Here is a 7,414-nt window from a genome sequence, read left to right as displayed (position 1 = left end):
TTCAAAACATGGTTTCATACATACAAAATGCAGTTAAATTGTAATTATTCTTTTTGACAATAGAGGTGCAGGGTTTCCTTTAGGGGATGATGACTGCAGTATGTTTGCACAGAAAGTGCAACAAGGGACGCTGTAAATAACTGCCTGTCAGGAACACAAATGTCTACTATTAGGTTAGTAGTCAAAACATTTGATCTATATAGACTCCTCAAAACAAATTAATAAAAAAACCCACTAATTAGACAGAGAGGAAAGATGTAAACATTATCAAAAAAGAGAATTAAAAAGGAAGAATTAAACTACCGTATATTGATAATTAAAAATAAAAAAAACAAACAAAAGAAACAGAAACATTGTCTTCAAGACAATGTACAGTAAAAATAAAGAAAGCTAGTTTATACATTTAATATCCATCAGCCAAAGAGAACAATTCCCCATCTGACTTTAGAGAGTTTGAGTCAATTTTGAGTTTCCAGACCTAAGGCATTGAATTGGAGTGAGTAGCTTTAACAATGCATTGGATTAGGAAGAAGCTTCATATTCAGAACCCTGAAAGTTTAAGTCTGTAAACTAACTGTAAAATAAAGTGTAAAATGAATCGGTAATTAGTGAAAACACATAGAAAGAGGAGTGATGACAGCTGTTCTGTTACTTCCGTTACAAGTTTTGCTGCAAGGCTGTGGAAAAACAGTTCTGGACTACCTGAGGGTGATCAAGAGCTTCTATGTATGCAAAACATCATCATGCATCATTCGATTACATTCAATAATTTTTTAATATAGCACCAATTCACAACACATGTCATCTCAACACACTTACAGAGACAATTCAACTGGATCATACATTCAGATTGGTTAAGTTTTCCAGGAAGGAAAACCAGTAGATTGCATCGACCCTTTGACTCAAAAGCAATTCCTCACACCAATAATACTTGTAGCAACAGTGGAGAGGAAAAACTACCTTTTAACAGGAAGAAACCTCCAGTAAAACCAGGCTCAGTGTGAGCAGCCATCTGCCGAGGCCGACTGGAGTTCAAGGAGACAGAAGCAGAAATACAAAAAGAAGCAGAGATATAGAAAGCAACTGTCAACCAGCTCCAAAGGCGGCCCCATCCAGGAAACACACAGCCAGGCAGACAAGCTCCAAGCCAGCTTCCATGTCAGAGGATGAAGATAGCACATCCAGTTAGTCACTGTCACAGAAACAGGACTGCACTGAAAAAACAGGCCAAGCTCCAACATCTATAAAAAAAAAGATGTTGATGGCTGAAGCACAGCTGATATTTCTCCCCAGGATTGTGTCACAGCCAAACAGGAACAGACCAGACGAAGCTACTATGACAAGAAAAATCATCATGTTGGTCTAAATGTAAGGAAAGAAAAACCATAAAAATTTTTAATGAAAACTTCTTTGTTTGAATTTCTCAAATTACAAAAAAAAAAAGACATTGGCTGGTCAAAAAAACTGTGTTTGTGTAGGATTTGTTAATGGTATAAATGAATGTACCAGTAAGTTGCCTTATAAGAGGAAACCCGTCCATCTGGATATCATCTGCATAAAAGTAAGATGCGATACAGTGATGTCTATTCATGAGCTGTCCATTGGGGATGTATAAAGAAAGACAAAACAAAGCAGGTGAAATCATTGCTGCACAAAAAAACAGTCAGCACAATCCGAGGATGATTCTCAAAATAGCATGAAAGGCCCACATATTTTCTGCTGAATATATGTGCCCTGGTAATAAACATTCTAGTACATGAGTGCCTTGATATGCTTTTAAAAAAAAAACTGAGATCTACAGACTGAGTCTCATATGTGATTAGAGTTCGAATGACTCCTATGTGTAAAGCTTTATAAATTCAAGCCCACACCCTCCATGTGTGAACAGGACGGTGAACTGCTGCACACTGCGGCTGTATAAAAGTAAACTATAACACATACATAATTATGAGAGTTTGTTTAACATCTTAGCTGTAAATCAGTCATTTTGGCACATGCTGGAGACTTAGAGGGTGAAAATGGACTGCCTTATTAGTTCCAGCGGGAACACTGAAACAAGTGAATTCACCATATGGAACAGTTCAGCACTTTATTTTAATCCGGCAATGATTAAAATATACTCCACATGAACATCATTAAACTTCAGAGGTGTAGGCTTAGTTAACTGATAGTAGATAATAAAAAAAATTTAAAGAAACTGGCAAGCCTTAGATCAGCGGTCCCCAACCACCGGGCCGCGGACCGGTACTGGTCCGTTGGTCATTTGGTACCGGGCCGCACAGAAAAAAAAAAAAAAAAATATATATATATCTATATATATATATATAGATATATAGATATATATAATTTATCGATGATCAGAGTCTGAGTGATGTTTTATTTTGAAAAATATAACAAATTGGGGTATTCTCTCCCAATTACATCAGTCGGTTCATCTGTGCCTCTTGACACAGGTTAATTCAGTACACGTGATATGTTACTCCAGTCAAAACACCTAAAGCTAGCAAAAATGAGTAAGAAACAGACCTGTTTGGACAGCTTCTTTGGAAAGGGGAAAAGGCCCAATGAGGTGGCAAAAGAAGAGGCTACAACTTCCAAGAAAAAGAAAGCTGCATTTAAAAGACAATATCACGAGTCCTACTTAAAATATGGATTTATCGCCCAAGGTGATTCTCACGCGCCGAACCCACTCTGTATAATATGTGGCGACAGGCTAGCAATCGAGGCAATGAAGCCTTCAAAGCTGCTTCGGCACATGGAGACTAAGCATCCTGCCTTAAAAGACAAACCTTTGGACTTTTTTGAAAGAAAAAAATGTGAACAAGAAGGACAGAAGCAAGTAGGCTACTGATGGCCACCACATCAACAAATGTGAGTGCTCTGAGAGCATCGTTCTTAGTGGCTAACCGTATTGCTAGGCCAAGAAACCTTTGACTATTGGTGAAGAATTGATCCTGCCTGCTGCAAAAGACATTTGCATCTAGGAGAGGCCGCAGTTAAGAAGATAGAATAGGTTCCTCTTTCAGCTTCAGCGGTCACTAGGCGAATAAATGAAATAGTAGAGGACATTGAGACACAACTGTTGGAGAGGATTAATACATCGCTGTGGTATGCAATCCAGGTTAACGAGTCTACTTATATTGACAACAAGGCAATACTACTTGTTTATGTGCGATATATATATCAGGGGGATGTACATGAGGATATGTTATGTGCACAATGGTTGCCAACCAACACCACAGCCGCAGAACTATTTAAGTCAGTGAATGATTACATATCAGGAAAACTGAATTGGTCCTTTTGTGTCAGCATATGCACAGACGGAGCTACTGCTATGACTGCGCGGCTTTCTGGATTAACTGCGCTGGTTAAGGAGGTTGCACCTGAATGTGAGGCCACGCGCTGTCATTCACAGGGAAATGCTCGCTAGCCGAAAAATGTCACCTGAACTAAACAGCGTACTGAATGATGTCGTTAAAGTTATTAACCACGTCAAAGCGCATGCCTTAACTCGTGTCTGTTTGAGCAGCTTTGCGAGGAGATGGGCGCAGAGTATAAACGCCTTCTCTTACACACAGAAGTAAGGTGGCTATCTAAAGGGAGATCGTTGGCTAGAGTGTTTGACTTACGGGAGCCGCTGCAGAGATTTCTTCAATGCAGCAGATAAAGTAGCTGCATTTAATGCCAAACTGGAATTGTGGGGACGGCAAGTGAACAGAGGGATATTTGACATGTTTCAAACATTAGCAGGGATTTTAGAAGAGACTGAGCCTGAACCGCCATTCTCACAGCTGGTGCACAATCACCTGTCTTTGCTTTTAAAAGAGTTCGAGCAGTACTTCTCAACCACAAAAGATCTCCGTACTGCAAAAGAATGGATCCGCGATCCATTTGTGAACAAACCATGTGAATCGAGCCTGTCCACGGCAGAAGAGGATCAACTGCTGGAGATTGAAAATGACGGAGGCCTTAAAACTTTGTTTCAGACAACAACTCTGCCAGCGTTCTGGATTAAAATCGAGGCAGAATATTCCGAGATCGCCACAAACGCACTGAAAACCCTGCTTCCCTTTCCAACATCCTATCTTTATGAAGCGGGATTTTCTGTGGTTACAGCGACCAAAACTAAGCAACGGAGCAGACTGGACATCAAGAGCACACTTCGTGTGTCATTGTCTCCGATTACGCCTGGATTGGACCGGCTTGTTTCAGAGAAACAAGCTCAGGGCTCCCGCTAATTCAGCATAATGATGAGTTTTATTTTTATGCTGTTTGTATTTGATTTTATGCCAGTTGTATCATTTTATTTGATTGTATTTACCCCCCAAAATTTAAACGCCGGTCCGTGAAAATATTGTCTGACATATAACCGGTCCGCTGCCTTAGATAATTTTTTTCTACAAAACTTTAGCATCACATTAACTGAATAAGAGTGAACCTTTTATTTTAAAGTTAAATGATCTGAGACATATTCTTGCATGAAAGCATGAAAAATTTTTTTTAGTAAGCACCCCCTCCTTAAACCACCACTTCAGTGGGGTTTCATTGCTATGATGATCCCGGAGACTTCTGTATATTTTCGGGGCATTAAAGGGGAAAACAGTTTTTTTTTTCAATGGCCCTTTGATTTTACGTTATTGTTGGGATCTGGAGGCTTGTCACCTTTCTCCACTAGAGGGAGCCTGAGATCTTCCTCCTGAGGGCGTGAGCTGACTTCTGCACACCTGTTTTCCATCTGCTCGTCTGGAGGCCTTCTTAAGGAGGAGGAGGCTGACACTTCCCTGCCAGAGTGTTTGCCAGTAATGGTACCAGCAAACCTGAGCCAGCAAATTCTGATCTGTTTTCCTGATTTTTTGAGAACCTCTCTGACTCTGTGTTCTTCTGCCTCTCAGAACCTGACATATCCGGTAATCTGTCAACTCCTGGAGAAAACCCTCGTTGCCTGGAACCTGCCTGTCTGCCCTCCGCCTCAGCCTCCGTCTCCCCCTCAGCCCTCTGCCTGCCGATCAGCCTCTGGACCCTCAAGGTTCCCCCCCTGCCGGTCAGAATACCCCCTGAACAGGTATTAACCCAAGCCTCCGTTAAGCAGCAAGTTTCCTGGATCCACTCTAACCAACCTGTCCTCCTCTAGTTGCTTCCCTCCCGTGACCAGCCTGATGAACCAAGACCCAGTTCACATTTCTCTGAAAACATTGTCAATAAACCTTTTAACCTTTCTTCCCTGTCTGTGGAGTGTTTCTGCATGTGGGTTAGAAGATTAGACCCCAACATGACAGTTATTACATCATGTTTTACTCATTTTTGTCATTTGGAGCTGTTCCGAAGATATTTGGTTTTGTAATCCAAGTAACGTATTCCTATGGGCAATGAGTTGAAGGCACAAACTAAACTATTCATAATGTTTTCTTTATGGTACGCCAGCATTCAGAACATATAGGCGAATCGCTGTCCCCCAGACATCTGTGGTGCGTGTATGACGTCATCCATTCATTCATCCTGTCCGCTGAACAGCTGCTAGTTTTACTAACATGCCTGGAAGATGTCTAGTGCTACTACCACAGATGATCTCGCTATCCAAATGGAATTGAACAATTCAGATTAGCTAGCCGAACGAATAGAAGGGGTAGAGTGTAGCCGCCTGTGGCCCGGGCTGCCTGTCACAACTCCAGTCTGGAGCGCGGATGACGTCATACACATTCTGCTTTGTTTTAAAAAAATATAAATATAAAAATATAACCGTGGATGTCTGGGGGACAGTGATAAAGAATATCATAAAGCGTACCATAAAGAATACATTATGAACAGTTTAGTTTGTGCCTTCAACTCATTGCCCATAGGAAGACGTTACTTGGATTACAAAACCAAATATCTTCAGAACAGCTCCAAATGACACAAAACTCATATGGGTGAGTAAAACATGATGTAGTAACGTAAAATCAAGGGGCCCATGCAAAAAAAACGGTGTTCCCCTTTAAATGTCCCGTCAGGGTCTCCCAAGGCAAACAGGTTAAGGTTGAGAGAGAACATTGTTAGAAGGAAAAGGAATACTTTGAGGATCTCCTTAAACCACCTGTCATGCCTATATGGTGGATGGAGCCACTGGGTGCTTGAGATTGAACTCATTCATCCCTCAACTGAAGGTTATCAAGAAATGATAGGGAGGCAAAGTATCGGGATGGATGATATCCACCATGAGTACCTTAGGTCTCAGGATGTTGTTGAGCTATTGAAGTTGATACACATCTCCAATATCGCATGGTGGTTGGAGACAGTTCCACTGGACTATGAGACTGGGGTGTTGGTCTACATCCACAAGAAGGGGGACCAAAAGGTTTGTTCCAGTTATAGGAGGATTTCACTTGGCATCCTCCCTGAGAAAACCTTTGCCTGTCTGCTGGAGAGGACTGTCCAGCTGGTTGTGAAGGCTTGCTTCAGGAGAGTGTGGCTTTCATTCCATCTGTGGAACATTAAACTAGCTCTGCACCGTCTGCTAGGTACTCAAAGATTTATTTTCCAATATAACATTTTCCAATATAATACATCAAGTAGTTTCTGCTTGGTACAGACTTGGTACATTTCTCAAATTCAACTAAACTAAGCACAAAGAGGACGAACATCTTTAACGGCACATTAGGGCCATTCAAAGACAGAAAAATGGAATTAAAATTTAAAATTTGAGTTTAAAGTGCCATTTATACAAGAATAAACATGCAATTTTATGAGTAAAAACACAGACACACAAAACACGCAAATATAAGAGAAAAAGTAGCAAATTAGTGAGGAAAAACACACAAATTTAGGGCAAAAAATCTCTACAAAAGTAATTTTTAAGATTTTCCATTTGTCCTCCCCTGCCCTCAGATCTTAAAGGTATAGTGGAGGGTTTTCTTTTTCCCGGTGGATCATCAAAATAAGTTGTTTCTCTAACTGTCAAGCATTCAGTTAGCTGTCTTTTTCTGCGCATGCTCACTTTTATGTGGTGGGCTACAGTTTCAGACAGTCATTGAAGCTTCCTTCCTTTCACTGTGGTTCCTTTAAAATGGCAGAGGGTCGTAAGAGAAAAGGTGTCTACGAAGTGTTTGAGAAGAAGAGAAAGCATTCAGATGAGAAAAAAAGACCAGAGTGTTTGGAAGATTCTTTCATGCCATGGCATACACTGAAAGCTTAGGTTGCGCTTCCCACTGAGGCCACGGCTGCGAAGTTTCCACCTTACAGGTTAAGTATGGCATTCTATTTGGAGGAATACATTTCACATCCCTGCTAGTAAAAGTTATCTACCTCTATATTATAACTTTCCAGGGAAGATAAGTTTATTTATTTTGTAATTTGCATCATTAGTAGTTATACGGTGGCCACAGATGCTTATTTAACCCCCAAACATTACCAAATTTACACTGCAGCACGCCACACACAC

General features: G+C 40.8%; 1 long non-coding RNA gene across 1 annotated transcript; it reads left to right on the top strand.

The window, feature by feature from the left end:
- The first annotated feature begins 4,668 nt into the window (after positions 1-4,668).
- LOC119783265 lies at positions 4,669-5,211 on the top strand. The gene is made up of 3 exons (XR_005280768.1): positions 4,669-4,805; positions 4,893-5,062; positions 5,132-5,211. It is a non-coding gene; the product is annotated as an uncharacterized LOC119783265 (long non-coding RNA).
- The last annotated feature ends 2,203 nt before the right edge of the window (positions 5,212-7,414 follow it).

This window comes from Cyprinodon tularosa, unplaced genomic scaffold, assembly GCF_016077235.1.
Source record: "Cyprinodon tularosa strain WSP-4 unplaced genomic scaffold, ASM1607723v1 ctg201, whole genome shotgun sequence".
Classification (NCBI taxonomy): Eukaryota; Metazoa; Chordata; class Actinopteri; order Cyprinodontiformes; family Cyprinodontidae; genus Cyprinodon; species Cyprinodon tularosa.
This window is presented reverse-complemented; position numbering and strand designations above follow the sequence as displayed.